Here is a 19835-nt window from a genome sequence, read left to right on the forward strand (position 1 = left end):
GATTTGGCTGAAATTCGGAATGGAGATAGATAATATCCTGGATTAGCACATAGGCTACTTTTTAACTTGGAAAACCAAAGAGTTCCCACGGGATTTCGAAAAACTTAAATCCACGCGGGCGAAGTCGCGGGCATCGGCTAGTAACATATATATTTTTGTGGATTGCTTATGAATCTTCTGTTAATTAAAAAAAAAAGTTAATTGAAGCAAAGGGTTCAAGTATAAAATTCTATTCAGTTCAGAAAAAGATAGCATTTATTTTAGATCGCATTAACAACTCTGACACAGGAAGTTAAAAATTAGACCAAAGCTTTTTCAAAACACTACAACAAATTCGTCAATAGCTTTTATAAGTCGACAATGCTAATTTCTAAATGCGACTTCGTCGGCTTCCTTTTCTAAATATGTGACACTGTCACTATCAGTTGACTTTTTATTAGTAGTGAGTTATCATTTTTTTTACACTACCGAAGCAGACTGAAGTATGAAGAAACCAATATATGTGTGTTAATTGATATCTTCAACTTAGTTCTCACGATCTACTTATATCTGTTATGTTTTCGATAACTGAATTCATACTTTTGCAAGGTATAAGTATTACAATTAAGGAAAAAATTTTTTTTTTTATTGTTGTTGTTCTTGTTGTAAAGCAATGAAGTGTGTAATTTTATCCTAGGCATAGTAACTGTCATTTACAAGGTACCTAGTAGGGTAGTAATGTTTTTAGACTCACACCTATTTACTTTATTTTATTAGTACACCCCTTCCACTTTCTTTAATTTTTTATTATCTTCTCACCCTAAGGTTGCCTGGAAGAGATCGCTATTTTAGCGATAAGGCCGCCTTTTGTACATAAATCTATAATGTTATTTATATATTACTATGTCTTGTTGGTGTACAATAAAGAATATTTTACTTTTACTATTAAAAGTATTCGACCATCAAAAAGAGTACAATTCTACCTACTTTGAATAAATGATTTTGACTTTTTGACTTTTTTTTCCTCGTATCTACTGAAAATCGTCGAGAGTACTGAAAGTTTGCTGAGCTATATTCTGGTGCTATTAAACTTTGTTTAAAGGTACATATTTTGTCATGTCGTAGATTTTATTCCTAAATGCCCCTAACAATAAAATAAATAATGGCCACCAATACGTACGTTCACAAGATAAACTCTAGTATAAAATCCAAAGATCTTCAAGAAAGTTTCACTTAAACATAGGGCATCGGATCGCGAATCTAAGATGGACGTCCAACATCGAATTTCTAATAAATTTCGCCTATTTCCAGCTTATAATTGGACACGGTTTCCGCCGAGTTAGGTCCGCATACCTTATGATACCATCTTCCCACATCGCCTTCGTATAGATTTCTACGCTTTTAGACAACTGACAACTTCCTTGTGAATGTTTTAGCTAGGTTTTAACTCAACCAAAAACTAAGTACATTTTCAGATAACGGTCGATGTAAATTTACTTGTATGAAACTAGCTTGTGCACGCAACTTCGTCTGTGTGGACTAAATAAATTTCGAACCCCTATTTTATCCCCATAGGGGTTGAATTTTCAAAAATCTTTTCATGGCGCCATAATATAGCTTTCTGCATGTTAAATCAGCCTAACCCGTCCAGTAGTTTGAGCTGTGGGTTGGTAGATCAGTCAGTCAGCCAACTTTTCCTTTAATATAATATTTAAATTAAATTTAGGCTGAGTTTGACTTTAATTAGACTTTTCCAGCTAAAATGAGGAAGGGATGAGTCCGCATCGCACAACTTCATCGCATTCTTCTCACAAAATTCTTTGACATAATATGGAAATTGTATGAAAGCACATGCTCTCCACGTAAGTACCTACCACAAAATTCTGCGGAAGAAAATCGCGCGGTGAAATTTCGGAGCGCGAATCCTTGCTTTGGATAATAATTATTATTCTCTCAAAAATATAACATTTTAGAAGATTTTTAATTTGTGTTTTTTCCTAATTCAGAAAAAGTTGTTTTTATTCAACTCAACTTGCAAGTACATTTATTTTCACTGCCCTACCACAATTAGGTCACTAATAATAAAAACTAACAACCTTGTAATATTGTCAAATAATCACAGCCTAATAAATTATATCGCAAATTCCTTACATTCCATGCAATTTTCTGCAGCATATCAACACGTGAACTACAACCTCAGTTCACATTCTAGTGGTGTTTGCCGTTGCTCGGCATATATTCCGTAGCATACAAGTATATCTTCCCAGCGAGCGTTATAACTTGTAGTTCCCGTAGTTTTTTGTCATATCTTGTTAGGAGTTACGGTCACACATGAGACTTTTTGTTTGACAAACGACTTTTGTCATGTTTCTTGTAAAAACTACGGCATTGTAACTTGCCAGAGAAAAAGTATAAAATTAAATAAACGCATTACTGGAGCTTGCGAAGACTTTAAGTTCCATTTATGAAATTTGATAACTCTATATTTTAACTTCCTTTTCGTTTGGAAAGGAGATCATTGCTCAGTAGTGAGCCAACGAGGGGTTGATGATGATATTTTAATAGATAAACACCGATATGCTTTGGTGATAATGACAACTTACATCCAAGGGTGAAAATTAAATAAGAAAATTTGTAAGATAAATCAATGACGCAGGGAGGAAGTGACCGAGTGTTAGGGCTCTATCAGAACCATACACTCAGCTCCTTGCAACAGTGTCCATAATAGTATGACGTCATTTTGTGTTTCAGTATGCACGTTTATGTCTTTCCATACAAATGGGAGTTTAACAACTTTTTATCGTGCAACATGTCGTTCATGTGACAGTACAGCAAGAGACAAGAGTTAAGGCTGCCATCCGTCCAGATTTCCCACGATCTATAATATCGTTTTCAAGACGTCCGGACGCGTCCAGATAATGTTTTTTTCAATCAGATAGTATCCTCGAAGGCTCTCGCATATACAGCTCGTTTTTGTAATCATTTGTTAAAAGTTAGATCAGAGAACCAGAGATTGCGACGTTATTATGACGAACCTATACATAAATAAAAGTCAGTAGCCGCATATTATATTACTAGCTGTGCCCGCGACTTCGTTCGCGTGGAATAGCTCTCAGCGCGCTTTATATAGCCACGGACGCTCAGGCGCGAGGCGTGTAGTACGTACTCTGTACGTTAAAAATGTTCGCCGTGATTCTTTAAATTGACATAACTTTTTTATTTATGAACCTACTAGCCGATGCCCGCGACTTCGCCCGCGTGGATTTAGGTTTTTTGAAATCCCGTGGGAACTCTTTGATTTTCCGGGATAAAAAGTAGCCTATGTGCTAATCCAGGATATTATCTATCTCCATTCCAAATTTCAGCCAAATCCGTCCAGTAGTTTTTGCGTGAAGAAGTAACAAACATACACACACACACACACACACACACACACACATACAAACTTTCGCCTTTATAATATTAGTGTGATTGACATGAAATAAACACTAAATGTTAAGTGAAGCTTACTACAATATATTAGTGAAAACTGTATCTAAATCGAATAAGCCTTTTCTGATATTAGCGTGCACAAACACACAGACAAACAGATAAACAGACAAAAAAAAATTAATTGCAATATCGGGTTTGGCATCGATATAATAATAACCCCTGCTACTTTTTTTTTATATGTTTCCATTGTACAGACACCACTTTTCTACAATTTTATTATATGTATATAGATAGATGAAGGTTCACATCACTTGATATTCAACCCAATTTAGCTGTTCTTTTTTTTGCTTTGTTCGTAATTATATCAGAACAAGGTTTGTATGAAAGTTTTTTTTGAAAATGCACTGTAAAACTCGGAAAGGATGATATTTTTGTTTGGAAATCTCAATATACTTCATATTTTCTTTATTAGCGAAATTTCATCACCCGTGCGACGCTGGGATGAGTCACTTTCATAATATGAGAGGGAAATTAACTAATTAATCAACATACAGGGTTAGAGGGTCGCATGTAAGTTTTCTCTTAGCCTCGTTCCCCACGAAGAAATGATTTTGGGAAATTGTATCTTTGTACTGAATTTAAATGAACTTAGGTATATAGCTGAATGTCATCTTTATTCATTTTTAGCCCCCGACCCAAAAAGAGAGGTGTTATAAGTTTGACGTGTGTATCTGTGTGTCTGTGTATCTGTCTGTGGCATCTTAGCTCCTAAACTAATGAACCGATTTTAATTTCGTTTTTTTTGTTTGAAAGGTGGCTTGATCGAGAGTGTTCTTAGCTATAATCCAAGAAAATCGGTTCAGCCGCTGGAAAGTTATCAGCTCTTTTCTAGTTAATGTAACCTTCACTTGTATATAACACTCCCGGTTATAAATTTTTAATTTACACTTGTTACCACTGAAATGGACATAACTTACTTATTATATAGGTACGCTGGAAGTGGTGTTGCATACAAAATGACAGTTATTTTTGTGCTGATTCGAAACGCCGCACCAAGCGTACCGGGAATTAATATTGACATTTCGTGCCAAATGGTCTTCGTGTCGACACGTTAAAGGTCCCCACGCACTCGAACTGAACTGCAGCTGAACTGCGCGTTGCGGCTGGAGAGAATATCGTGCGGGGCGCTGCCGCGACGCGCAGTTCAGTTGCAGTTCAGTTCAAGTGAGTGGGCACCTTACGTGTTAACACTGTGTTGGCAAGTGAGGTATTACTTAACGCATATAACTCCGAAAAGTTAGAAGTGCGTGCCCAAGATCGAACCCCCGACCTCCCGAATAGGAGGCCGACGTCTTAACCACTGGGCTATCATCGAATATAGTATGAATATATATAACTCAATGTAAATTGATTCAATTGCCTGCTAAATGGTTCTACGTAGGCCCATATAAGCAATGTTGATGAACAGTGGCATGTCCAGTATGTCAACTTTAAGAAAGATGGCGACATTACATTAATAGACGATGGCTTGTTCGCTAGCGCCATGTCGTAGTCACTATGAGACAGCATAAAGGCACATCCACACCTGCGCAAGCACATGAACCATGTAGCCTACATGCATCATAACGTGGACGTGTTCACGAATGGTATGCAATCCATACGCGAGCATATTGTGATAGTCACTTTAGGATGTTCCTGAGCACTTGAATGAGTACAATTAATAATTCTAAAGCACCTCACATGCAAATGTCTATGAATAAAAAGAGCATGCAAGCGAACTATTCGTAAACTACAAGTAACCGCAAAACACAATCCAATCTGAAATTGCAACATGGTCTGTACAGGTCATTGACTAAAGATTAAATAAGTACTCAAGTAACTCTCATTATATTGTCTCGTATTCATATTGGACTACTTGTTTGCGCGCACTATATCATCGTGTTCTTGCACTAAGGAAAGTGGTGCGTTGACATCGGTTGCTGCACTTCATATGCATGGTTCGTGTGCTTGCGAAGGTGTGAATACGCCTTAAGAAATCGTAATGCTGGAAACACACATGCCAATCGAGATCGTAGTATTTTCTATGACCAGAAACAAGGTGCAGGCTATCTGGTCTGGAAACTCGACGCATCGCGGAATGTCCGGACGGTTAGCGTTTTATAAGTATGATTCTGACACAAGTGGTATATGAAGGTAGATATATATCAAGTAATTGAATTATGACTTACCGTTTTTGGTTCAATTAAAGTCTATGTCAAGAGATAAATCTATTGATTTATTGATTCAATATTTCTGTCTGTCTGAAATTGTTGGTGATAAAAACACTAGTCAACCAGATTCCATGTTACATCAGAAGTTGAATTGATAAATTTTTACGGGTGTCATAATGCACACTGAAATTAATAAATACGTCACATTTTATCTTAAAGTCTGATACGTAATTTTTTGATACTCAGGAAATAAACATAAAAATCAGCACTCAGTCTTTAACAAAGCGAGTAATGTTTTTACGTGCCTTTAGTAGCTGATATCTTTAAATTGACCCGAGTATATAGATACAAGATAGCAAATATGCTAAGCTGTACTCTATCCCATACATTTTGTTTCTCAGACAATAAGCAAGGTCTGGCGGCAGTAGGATCTTGGACGGTTAGTGGAAGAACCGCTAAGATAGCCAGCTCTTAGGTAGGTATGCATGACGTGATGTGTAGCACAATTTAAAAAAAAAAAGTTTTTCTTTCGTACCTTCTCTAGTATTTTAATCGTGTATTACTGGTTTACTGACGATAGCTGTTCATAATAATTCATACATAGGTTTTCGCTAAAAATATAAGCACTAGAAATTGGTTGAACAGTCTAATCTAATGTGCTCTCCTTTTTGCTGGATAGCTAAAATTGACAGCAGATTCATCGTATCGTTACCGTATTGTATAAAATATAATAATGTTATTTATTTTCCGCCGCAACACCAAAGAAAATGAGCAACGATTTGGACGGATGAGCTTATTTTCTGAGCGTTCAGTGGCTAAGTTTTTATTGTCAAATATTTTCATTTGTCCCACTTGCGTCTGAGACTTTGAACAGCAAATTAGACAATTCGTTCCCTTTGAGTGATTTTAATAACTGTTTCATTTCCACGTTGCCACAGACTAGAGTAATAAAACAGACAGAGCCTTGCAAATGAACGTCTCAATAAAAGTAAAGTCGGTATTTTCTTTCCTAAAATTAGTATTTAACTCCAACTTAGATTTAAGTTTTTAAAAGCCCGCGAGATCCATTTGTTTTCCATGGATTAGCTTTAGAATACTTACAATATATGAAAAATATTGTGAAGATCAAGAAGAAAAAATTAATAAGAAAAAGCTTCAGCAGTTGAGACGTGAAAAGTTGTTAGATGCACACACTTTCACTTTAAAATTTACGCGCAATAAATATTGAAATATGGACAGATTTACAAAGAACGCACTAAGGGACAGCCTATTAAATCCTACTACTTAACACCTTTTATCTTTTCATTAAATGATCCTAAGTAATATTACAATAATGCAAAATTGCAATAATTACAGTTGATATAATCAAGTAAATGTAACAGTGAAAAATCGGGCACACGAAACGTTATCACAGCTTTGCAAGTCGCGGTTGCACACGGTAGACTAATCGGCTTCACAAGATGTGCCTCAGATATTGGCAATCTGTTCCTTATCCAATTTTTTTCGAGTCTATGGCTATCACAAAGAGCAAATAATACTTTTGTGAACTTGTTTTGATGGCCTCTTAGAAGCAACGGTGCGATTATTCGTGCCGGTTGGGTTAATTTTGGTAACTATTTTTCTAAATTGGTTCAGTTCTAGGTGTACGACCAATCAGCGGCTTTAGACGAAGCTAATTTGTTGTAGAACTAGCAACCACCCGCGGCTTCACTCGCCGAAAATATATCTTTTTATTCCCTATCCCGTAGGTACAGGTACTTGTCTGCATTATAAAGTAAAATGCTGTGCGAAATTTCAGCGTTCTAGATCTAATGGTTTAAGCTGGGCGTTGATGAGTCATGACTTTCTTATAGTCATATATTTAAGATATTTAGTCGAGAAGCAAATTTAAACCCAACATAATATTATTCTTCAATAGTAAGCAAACGACCAGACTAGACGGGTCGATCACCACCGTTCTTGAAAATTTGCAACAGCAAAGGAACCGCCAATGCGTCGCCGGCTTTTCAGGAATTTGTTCATGCGCTTCAGTACTATCTACGGAAAGAAGTCACTATAGCGCTATCTCTGTTATAGAGACAATATCTTAGTAACCATTTTGAGTTGAGTAGAGAGAGAGCATTATAAGTACTAAATTCTTTCCGTGGATGAGTATAGTGGGATCACTACCTATTGAGATTGCGTTGCTAGCTAAGCAATCTCAATAGGTATAATTATTGACTAATGAATGGGCGCCTAACCTTTTCCACGCTCCATAGCTTCAGCGCCTCGTAAATTATTATCGCTTTATCAATTAACTTAAGATCGTACCTGTCTCAAGTTTCACTGGTTAAGACCCTAAGTCACACGTCCTACGAGAGAATTTACAGCTCTAGATTATCAGTAGTACACATCATTGCTGCACTAAATTATTTCTTCAGGTCATTCGCGATAATTAAAATCGGTAATTAACTACAGTATAACTTGCAGCCGATACATGAATATTAATCCGCAAAAATGAGAATTAAATTAAGTAAGCCTTTGTCAATTTAAAACATGATATATTTTACTATCTGAAAAACGTCCCTAACTATAGTTAGGTAGGTATACCTAATGCTAAATCCTTGCAATCAGTGGAGACTGCTGACAGCTGATGTGACAAGTGTAAATCAAAAATTTATAACACCCCCGACAAGAGAAGGTTACAGTAACTAGAAAAGAGCTGATAACTTTCAAACGGTTGAACCGATTTTCTAGGATTATAACTAAGAACCTTCTCGATCAAGTCAGTTTTCAAACAAAAAAAAAACTAAATTAATATCGGTTCATTAGTTTAGGATGGCTACGATGCCACAGACAGATACACAGATACACACGTCAAACTTATAACACCCCTCTTTTTGGGTCGGTGGTTAAAAAATTAAGTATAATATTAAAACAAAACTTTAAATTCCATAATCCATTGATAGTATATTTTTCCCATCTAACGACACTCCGAGCACTATGTTATCACTTTAAAGTCGTTGACGCGATCTTGAAGTGTAAGTAGGAGCTTAATTTAAATAGTCTAGGACGTAGGCTAGGTACCTACCTACTCAATGAAAATGGCATTGTTGCAACATTTTTAATTTGGTCAATAGGTTTGCAGGTTTTATTGAAGAAATAATCGTGTAACAAAAACGTAAGCTTATAGTTTTACAAACGTTTTGGAAATGTGTTTTACTCGAACAACAAATCATGAAGTGAGCGTTTAACACAGTTATAACTAGCTACGTGACGTATATGTGAGAGATCTCTTTAGGCCTCCTGCAAAAGTAATATTTGAGGAATAGAAACTTATTTGGCTGGGTATTGATGAGTCAGTCAGGACTTTTCTGGTTAATCGTCTTACTTATAATCCTGTTGATGATCCTTATTTAAAAAAAAAGAATACCTAAGTCTTCAGTCATTAGACAGATAGTTTGCAACTCTCTATTTTACTCATATATATTTTTCTGGAGCGTTAATACATAGCGTTCGTACGAAGCAATTTGCCTCCTCTTTTCTAATTCGAATCGCTGGAACGCGCCCTTCCGGCATCAGTTTCCCTTCGTCTTTCATATTATAAGTCAAGTAAGATACCTTAAAGGCAACATCCAGGCAAACGCGTTCAAGCTTAGGCTGCATCATCACTTACCAGCAGGTCTGATTGCAGCCAAGCGCTAGTTTATAAATTAAAAAATACAACGCGTACGCCAAGTTTGTAGCGTTTCGCTTACCGTCTCATTTAGGTTGATTTGGAGCTAAATGCAGCTAAAGTAGTACACCCAGTACCACTTTAGCTGCAAATCATAGTCAGCTACAAACTATTTGCCTTATAGATCCGAAGCCTAAAGGTGCCTAAAGCCACGTAGATGAAGTCGTCGGAAATATATTTAAAATCCCCTCGTGCGTAGGCGCACTTAGTCTAGGATACGCCACGCGTATGCAGCCAGGCGTTAGCTCCACTAAGCGGAGAGAGCGGTGCGCTCCGTATACATTAATAAATTAATAATGATTATATGAAATTCCGCTAGTTGAGTCGACCCGATGCGCCGGCGCAGGTATGAGACGCCTGCTGTGTGAAGTGGGCGCGTAAATCAACACAGATTAGCTCCACGTGTTGGTAGGTACTTCGTGTTAGAGCCAAAACATATCAGAAACCAGAATAAAGGCACGGAGTAAAGGATATGGATATTACATACATAAGTACAGGAATTCGACCAAAACATTTAGATAGAACAACCGTGCGGTAAATGCGGGACAAGGGAGCGATCAGAACTAGCATATGTTGAAGGATCGTCGTTGTCCTCATTTACCACGATCTTAAGGGCGCCAGACTATTGTGTCTCCTTTATACTGTGGTAAGGACCAGCAAGACGTAAGAGCAGTAAGACGGGAGTGGAGTGGAGTGGATTTTTTGAGAAACCCAGCTTTTTGTGTTTTGTGGTGCAATAAAGTAAAATATAATATACGAGTACATACAGGTACCGATGAAATTGGTAGGCTGAAAACAAAACAGAGAAGATGCGCGCCCGCACGCTACGTTCGAGTGCATTTGAGATTGCTGCATGCCGTCTCTGTTATGCCAAACCACGCCAAACCCAAGAAAGCTTAGAAAAAGATTCCGCATCTCCGCTCTGTGTGCAAATACTTATACAAATACAGATTTAAAAAATTAAATTTACAATGTAAGGTTAAATTTACAATTCATTTAGTCAGGAAGCTATAAAAAATATTAGAGGAACTTTTTCAACAACCGTAAGGTTACGTAATTCACCTAAAAAACCTCTACGATCTATCAAGTCCGAATCAAAACAGCTCATCAAATTTTTATTGATGTGTGCCATAAGCCATTATGGTGAATAACTCGACCACTTGTGAAAATATAATAAAAAGTTCACTAAACTAGCGGCGAGATACGATCTAATTTCATTTTTTACACATACCTATCTACACATACCAACAACTGATTTTTGAACGATTAAAAAGATAGCAATCTAATCACATGTTAGTAACTCTATCCAATGTAGGTAGGTACTCAGCTCGCCTTCGTGGTTTGCACAAAAAAAGCGCTTTTGCGCTTAAGAAAACCTATAATAATAACCATACATCTAGGTACTAAAGTTGGTCTGCTTAGTCAGTCTTTTTGACAGCTCCGATCTGAAAAATACTCAAGTAAACGGATTAATTTCAACTTTTCACTTCTAGGTTTAGTGCCTACTGCCTCGCAAAGCAGGTCTACCCCACCTATCTATATTATTATTCTATCTATAATATTATATAACTACCTATATTATTTACTAATCCATACTAATTACATATCTATGATACTAATATTATAAATGCGAAAGTGGATTTAAAAAAATCGAAATCCACGCGGTCGAAGCCGCGGGTATCCCCTAGTTTCATAATAAAGGGTAATTAACTTTGGTAGCACGATTTATGCTATCAAACGAGTTGCAGGGAGCCGCTGAATTCAGGCAGCGCAAGACTGTAGCGTATGATAATGATGAAGATGATTATGAGTAGTGGTTCACATTTAACGATAGCAATTTATCCTTCTGTTATCCTCTAACACGCCAAGAATTCCTTCAGCGATGGCTCGTACCCTGCCTACCAAGGATACTACAACATAATATAAGTACTATTTATACTTTATCCATAACAAGATACCTATACTAATTGGAATTTCCGAAAACAGTCCTCAACTGTAGAAATCGATTTGTATTGATCGGTCTAATCGATCGGAACGTGCCTCACGATCGCTCTCGATCGCTAAACGATCGGTCGGTCGGATCTCGGATTCCGATGACATCGCGATAAAACAATATTAAGTTACACCGGTTGATCTGTTCAATTAATAAATTATTTTGACAATATCACGACCCCCTATATTTATTTAATGTCAAACATTTCTTCCGTTTTTGTACGGCAAGTTTATTTAGATTACAATACTTAGTTTTTTAATTAGGTAATCCATCAATAGATACCATACTTATTAAAAGAAAACTCATGACGCACTCACTGACTGACTCGTCAACGCCCAGCCCAAACCCATTGAGTTGGAAAGCTGAAATTATGCACAGAGGTTCTCTATATAACGTAGACAAGGAATAAGGCCATATCCTTCTTCTTTTTGGAATTCAGTTAAAGAGACAAACAGGCTAACTGCTAAACTAGAATGCTAGAATCATCATCATCACCCCATCATCGCCGGCTCATTACTGAGCATGGGTATCCTCGGAATGAGAACTCCGCATGCAGGTTTCCTTACGATATTTTTCTTAGACAGTGGTAGTTGCAAACGCACACAAGCCTGAAAACTTACCTAGAGGTGCGTGCGTGAACTAAGCTTCACCGTTTTTTTTTAAGAATGGTGTTAGAATACATTGCCCTAAATCGCTAATTATTATTATGGTCATAAACTTCGATAATAGCCAAGAATTTAAATTTACGTAGAGTGAAAATTTAGTACGAGTAAGTACATCCTTAGCACCTTTTTACAAGCACTAAGCCATTGTTGTGAAGACTAAGTAGGCACTAATTATAGTAAATACTCTCGAACACATAATAACTTATTGTAATAACGTGTGAAGGACTCTATTAAGCCATATTTAGCTTGTGGATATTTTGTTGTTAGCACAAGGAAACCATATAAGTACATAGTTCGAAAATCATTAATTTACTAAACCAGTCAACAATAAATTCTCTTCAGAAATATCTTAAAGCCTTTTACGGATAACTAACAGGTTTATTGCCACCAAATTATATTTATTGGTTTTTCAAATATAACCTAAGTATATGAGTGAATAGGCACCTTCTAGGTAAACGCGTCCCATCTTAGACCACATCATCACTTTCCATCAGGTGCGATTGTGGTCACGCGCTTGCCTATAGTGAATTAAAAAAAAACTATCAGCTAAGTTCTTAGTTTCATCAGAAATTAGTTTGATAGTAGAATATCGCGGAATAGAAAGGATGTTTGAAAATTCAACCACTCTCAATAAGTTTCTTAGCAACGTAGTTATTTGTCAAGAATTATTATTATGATCTTTTTTGACAAATGACAAGGTCGCTAACTTCCTTATCGACAGATTATCTTATCGATAGATTGATTATTAATTTCGGCCGTAAGAGGGTAAAATAGGGGTTTGAAATCTGTATAAAAGTCTTCCAGTTAGGTAAGTAAATGAAATGATATCCATAATTTGGTAAGTAGGTACTTACACTTTCGGTTGAAAATGAAGAAATACGTATTACACATTTACGAAAATGCAAGGAAAAAGTAGAGGATTACCTACCTATACAAAATTTTTTGCTACACAGGGTTATAAAAAACTAATTCCACGAAGACAAAGTAGCGGGCAAAAGCTAGTCATATCATAAACTTGATAGAAAATAAACATTACTTGCGATCCAGCGCGTTTTCATCGCTTAAAAGTCAGATTACATTCACGTTATCTCTGCTGATCAGTGCGTGAACGATCCAGACGATAATTAGACTATACTGTTAATGTTAACCCACTTGCCACTTGTGAGCTATGCCTCATAATTTGTAACATTAACTATTGTGCCTAACTGTGCTCATTAAATTTTATGAGCCTTGTTTTGTGTTGATTAATTTTGTGAACTTTTATAAAAGAATCAATGCAATAATGCAAAAGAAACAAGTGTAAATTAAAAATTTATAACACCCCCGACAAGTGAAGGTTACAGTAAATAGAAAAGAGCTGATAACTTTCAAACGGCTGAATCAATTTTCTTGAATTATAGCTAAGAACACTCTCGATCAAGCCACCTTTCAAAAAAAGAAAACTAAATTGGAATCGGTTCATTAGTTTAGGAGCTACGATGCCACAGACAGATACACAGATACACCGATACACAGATACACACGTCAAACTTATAACACCCCTCTTTTTGGGTCGGGGGTTAAAAAAAAACCAAATCATCAACCGTTATAATTTAATACATAGAATAAGTTTTAACTAGACATTTGTCCGCTAATCTATAATCTAACTCTATACTATCTAATAGACCATCTAACTTTTTAGTAACGTAATGAACATAATAAATTAATTGCTTTTATGCAGAATTATGACATCATGAATGTGGTCGCTGCTAATTACAATCACAGAACAAGTCATCTAAACATAATAATAATATTATAGTGAGGTAGAGAATAGACATGTAGTCTGGGCTAGTTAGTTACATTCTTAGATGGTGATAGTAAAAAGGTTTATTCGTGATGGTAGATTCTAATCAAAATTCAATTATCTATCTAAATATGTAAGGAAAAGGTGACTGACTGATATTTATTTATTTATTTATTTATTTAATAATAATATCTCAGCATGCTTACAGTGAAACCAAAACGCATACTGAGTCAGAGGTTACAATACATACATATTTTGTTAAATTCGGAGATACTAATGCTAAAAATATCTAATTTTTGGTGCTGAGCAATCAGATCGTTGAGTAAGGCAAGTGCTCGTAAGGTTGGCGCATTTTGGGCAAAAATTGTCCTCGTTGTTGCCAGATGAAAAAAGGGCAGGCGTCTGCACGAACGAACAGCCCTATCCGGCGCCCTCACCTCCAAAGCACATCTACATAGGGTATCAGGGTTATCAACCTTGTTTCGGAGTAAAAGGTAATAGTGGACCAGAGTAGCCCTGGTTCTCCTTGTCTGCAAGGTATCCAACCCTACCATACCCGATACAAATAAAGACGGGTACAGGTACGGATAATATCCGTAAATTTTTTTATACAAATTGCGAGCAAATTTACGCTGTACTTTTTCTACAGCTAGAGTATAATTTGCGTGTGGTGGACTCCATACTACAGAATTATACTCGAGCTTACTACGTACGTATGCATTATAATATAATGTGATCATCACACGTGGATTGGTGAAACGGTTACTATATATCATTTATATATAGCGATATATCAACGCACAGCTCAAAGTACTGGACGGATCGGGCTGATATTTAACATGCAGATAGCTATTATGAAGTATACATCCGCTAAGAAAGGATTTTTGAAAGTTCAACTACTAAGGAGGTAAAATAGGAATTTGAAATTTGTGTAGTCCACGCGGATGAATTCGCGTGCATAAACTAGTTTATATGCTTTCTTTCTAAGCCACAGCACCTTCGGAGGTCAAGTATGACTCGCGCTTAGCCGGCTTTTTTAAAAAGAGTATGTATCTATTGGTCATGCTCACTAATATTCCCTTATCGCCTCCAACTTAGAGTGAAACCACTGAAAACTTTGATATGTTTGTGACATGAAAAAAATTAACAAAAGCAATCATTTCAAATCTTAGCCTTGTTATTATTACGTCGTCGTTGCTTTGAACACTGGCGAAATGTGCTTTTGAATTATTATTTCTGCTGTGATACGCTGTCCTGTCACAGACAACGGTCGGGTGTGTTACGGTTTAAATGTCAAAGCGAATAAGGCACCTGAATAACTACTGTGGGAACCGTACTTGGGTCTATGGGAACGCTAGTCAATTGCACGTCGCATCCCTAAACCTTCGAGCTTGATTGACAAAAGACAACTTACCTTCTGGAATGACTCTTAAATAAATGGTAGCTTTGTACTGTACGACATAAAAGTGATCGCATACAACGCGAGATTGTGACATGCTGTCATATGCCTTTCAGGTTAGCAAGCTTCCATCTTAGACTGCATCATCACTTACCACCAAGTGAAATTGCAGTCAAGAGCCAACTTGTTTTTTTTAAAGACGTCCCGGAAGAGACCCAAAGGCTGCCAATCGCAAGAGAAGACCTTCATGACGCAGTGGTAATAGATGTTGTTCTGAAAATGGTGGACTCCGGGATCGATACCGGCAGAACCAATTTGTAGATCCATCACCTAGGTACTAATATTGTAAAGTGTGTCTGTCTGTCTGTTGCTGATGAGCCTAATGGTGGACTCCGGGATTGATACTGGCTGAGGCAATTTGTGGATCCACCACCTAGGTACTAATATTGTAAAGTGTGTCTGTCTGTCTGTTGCTGATGAGCCTACATTGGCTCCCCAGGTACATTCCCCGGGTAACCTATTTGGATTTTGGAGTGAGCTTGGCAGGCTTGAATGGTCTAGCGTGGAGGCGCACCAAGAATCTCATGTGTAAGTTGCAACAGATAGGTAACGTTATAATATAAGTGCGGAACCGCTCCCCCCAGGAAGAAAGAAAGGAAGAAGAGGAAAATTCTTTGTCGATCCGTTGTATGTAAATACCTGCCTACTTCGTTCAACTTCATTGCTGAAACTGTGCATCCTGCAGCCTAAATAATCCTCGAATGGTTTTACAGCAATGTGCGATCTCCTTTAAGGTCTTATCAAATCAAATACGCCGCAAAATAAGGTTAACCGTACTTTGGATGCGATATTATATCGCACGTAAAGGTATGAGGATTGATCGCACGAATTGAGTGTGCAAACCATAGAGTAGAATGTATATGGCGCAAACTGAATACCATTTTTTCATTAGTGATATCACATTCGTGAAGTCCTCGTTGGTGCATAATAAATAATAATAATCTGTTTAGATAATTTTCCTCTAACTCGACTGCAGTGCATTGTTGCTATAGTAGAAAAAAATGGGTGCGCCAAATACTTGTATTTCAAAATGTGAATGTCATATATTATGGAAACCCACAAACATTTTGTGTCCGTAAACTAAATTAATAATTTTTTCTAAGTCCATTTGCTATATTCAACACACGAAAGTATATAAAAATCCCACCATGGACGAATTGCTATCTGACTGAAACTCGCACTCAGTCTATGCGCTCCCATAGTACCTACTTGGAAGGTCAGGATTTCTATTAGAAAAACTCAGTACAGCAAGTACCTATATAACATTGGAATCCTGACGCCTAAACTAAGAAAGCCCGTATCTTAGGGGATTGTTCGTGCGTATTCCTACAATGTTCGCACGAATCAAATTCGTATACGAAAACACATCCAAAGTGCGGTCGGCCTAAGGCTACTTATTGCATTAAACAGCCTGTCGACATGTGTAGAGGTACCTCGATCATTTTTATCTTATTTTTCAAAATCCTTTTAGTGGCTCTCACTTAGTGTCACGTTTGTTGCAAAAGTCCAATTAAATGGGCTTCAATCAATTTGGAATGTTGGGACTTCAAACGAACAATGAGAATAAATTAAATAATTAAACAAGTAGATTTTTCGCGATACCGTTCTTCTACATCATCTTGCTGTCGTGATAGCCTAGTGGTTAAGACATGGGCTTTGTATTCGGGAGGTCTGGAGTCCAATCCCGGGCAACTTTTCGGAGCTATGTGCTACGGCGTATAAAGTCTGCTAATCCACACTTGACACGCGTGATAGACTGTGACCTAAATCTTCCTCATTTTGAGAAGAGACCAGAGTGCTTAGGCATAACTCCTCTTCATTTTGAGAAGAGACCAGTGCTTAGACCTAAATCCTCTTCATTTTGAGAAGAGACCAGTGCTTAGACCTAAATCCTCCTCATTTTGAGAAGAGACCAGTGCTTAGACCTAAATCCTCCTCATTTTGAGAAGAGACCAGTGCTTAGCAGTGTGCTGGCGATGGGTTCATGAGGGTGGCATCTAGCTACGGCTAAAACCTCCCACTAGACCTAGGATTAAGAAATTACGAATTCCCAAATGCTCCTGTCGGGAATCGGATCGGGGATGCCGGGACCTTCCGCTTATAAAACCACAGTGCTCACCACTGCGCCAAGGGGTTGACAAACCTGACTGGTATCAGCTAGTTCTAAATATGCACTAAAGTTGGCCACCGAGGAGGCAATACCACAAACCCCTGTGGAGTTGATTACCATTAAGCAGATTACCATCCGTTACTTTTTTAACGGTTTTTGTACAAGTCTATATGTATTTAAGGCAAAACAATATCCCACCAAAAGCTTATAGCTAGAAGTTAGACAACCATCAATAATTATGTAAAATATTCACCGCTAATCAAGGACCAACCATCTCGCCCGCTTTCTCTAATTATAATATTTTATGGACATTGAATTCCCAAACTTCATAGTCCGGTTGTTCTACGGTTCTACATAATTCATTATTTTCGTATCGGAATTTCATTATAAACTGTTTATGCTATTCATATTAAGTATAAAATTAAATATTGAAATATTATTCCTAATATGAAATTAAATACGAGTCTGAACCATTCCCAATAACTTGTGTCTATTAGAATAATTTAATTTCAATATACTTACTTAGGTACATACTTAGGCTTAGGCATATCAACATCTTTAAATCTAACCTAAATGAAAATTGCGAACCCTGATAAACTTAGTATAATGCATAATACAATACGTAGGTATCTTCCAACTAAGCTTAAAAGCTATTCTATAGGCGTCTAGATAGTAGATACCTAACTACTAAAGGCTATGAATCTGTTCCTAGGTTTCGAATTCCAGCCCCTAAACCACTCAGTTGCTGACAATTTTTTCCATACATACTGCCACAGGTGAATTAATTTTATTCAGGACATGTCTATTTATACGAATTAGAACCCGGATCTTTCAAATTCCTAACCGTAAATAGACCTCAGAACCTCTTCATTTTCCTTCAATACTTCCTTGCAGATATACCTACTTACCTACGTACCTTATTTAATTATTCAACCACATAGGTACCTAGGTACTATCGAAGTAGAATGTGAAATTTCTAGTTTGATTACATTTAAAAAAAACTGAGGAAAAGATTAAAAAAAATCTTTATTTTAGCATTTTATATTAAGTCCCTACTTATCTGTAAAAATAACATTATGCCCGTATACAAACAATATGTAATTTTTTTAGTCTGCTATAACAGCTCTACCTACCTAATAAAAAATGGAAACTCTCCATTACACTTGACTCTACATAACATAAAACGTATTAAAACACGAGAATGAAAGTTTTATAAACAAAGTGCGATACGCACACCAAAAGAGCAAGTCACACTATTAATTCCCAAGTGAATGTTGTAAAAGAAAAAACGTAAAAAGCGCGTCCTATTATTGACACGGACGTAGCGCGTTGATGTCTTTTGTACCGACATCAAGCGGACCGCCTATCGTAGCTCTTATCTTCAACAAACGATATCAACGTTCCCACAGTTATACATAAACAATTTTATAAACAGTCGTACGAGCCGAAAGTTTAAGAAAAAAAATTAATAAGACATGCCGCCACACTGACACAGTTAAAATCTCCGTTAAGAATAATCAATACGAAATTAATAATTAAACTAAAGTATCGAGTATCAAAACTTACCGATTTGCGTATAGAAAAAATCCCGTGCCACTTTGACAACACTTTGAAATTGGAACGTTCAAAATAGGGTTGTGCGACGCACGTGTCGGGGTGTGTCGATAGTTGTCGATGTCGCGACGTGTGTTCGATGCGAGGGCCGCGGGAGACTGGCGCGCCGCCGCGTCTGCCTGCACCTGCCGCCCGGCCCCCGCGGTTAGTGACAGGTGAGGTATCGATATCGATAGTGTATGAGCGGCGATATCATGTGTCGATTATGTGACCTTACATCGAAAGATTGAAATATGAGATGGGCATGTTATTGTTGGTGAGCGTATTAGGTTTACTGTCACTCTCTGAGAAAAGCCGTCATGGGAATTCGTTACATTGCACTGGATCTACTTATTTAATAAATTCAAAAAGCCTGATAACTGTGGTGATTATTGATCTTATTTTTTTTAAGTTATAGATATTTAGGTATTTATAATTAGGTAGAAAAAAAATGCATTTTATTTCCATCCAAGACTGATCGATTCCTTTAAATAATAAATAGCTTATTCTTAAATCTACTATTGACATCTCTAAATAAAGCGAAAACATTGATACTTAAAGTAAATGTCACACATAGATACACTAAAATTTTTTGCACCAAGTGACAACCTGATCATCTCTAAGTTGAGTTATAAACTATGTTTGTTTCACAAATAACATTCTTATCGTGACCCAAATATCGATACAGCAGAACTATCGACTAACATCTCCACTAACCGCAACGTAGCACGAGATACTTACACCGACTGATCAAATTAATTACCGCCTCATCTCGAGCCGCGATCACGTCAAAAAATTGCTTCCATCTCTTTCTAACATGTAAAAAAAAAGAAGTAAAGTGTACAAGTTGGATCCGTCTCTTGCCGTGTACTGAAAAAAATGCGTAGAATCTTTGG

At 37.0% G+C, this 19835-nt stretch overlaps 1 protein-coding gene across 1 annotated transcript in view; it reads right to left on the reverse strand.

Annotated features, from left to right (window-relative positions):
- The window catches only part of LOC123868993, a 103003-nt gene extending 83957 nt beyond the window's left edge, over nt 1-19046 (reverse strand). Inside the window, exon 1 of the mRNA XM_045911713.1 lies at nt 18913-19046. The gene's annotated coding sequence lies outside the window, so the exon portion shown is untranslated. The remainder of the gene's footprint in view (nt 1-18912) is intronic.
- Nucleotides 19047-19835: the final 789 nt, after the last annotated feature.

Source organism: Maniola jurtina, chromosome 10 (assembly GCF_905333055.1).
Source record: "Maniola jurtina chromosome 10, ilManJurt1.1, whole genome shotgun sequence".
NCBI classification, from domain to species: domain Eukaryota; kingdom Metazoa; phylum Arthropoda; class Insecta; order Lepidoptera; family Nymphalidae; genus Maniola; species Maniola jurtina.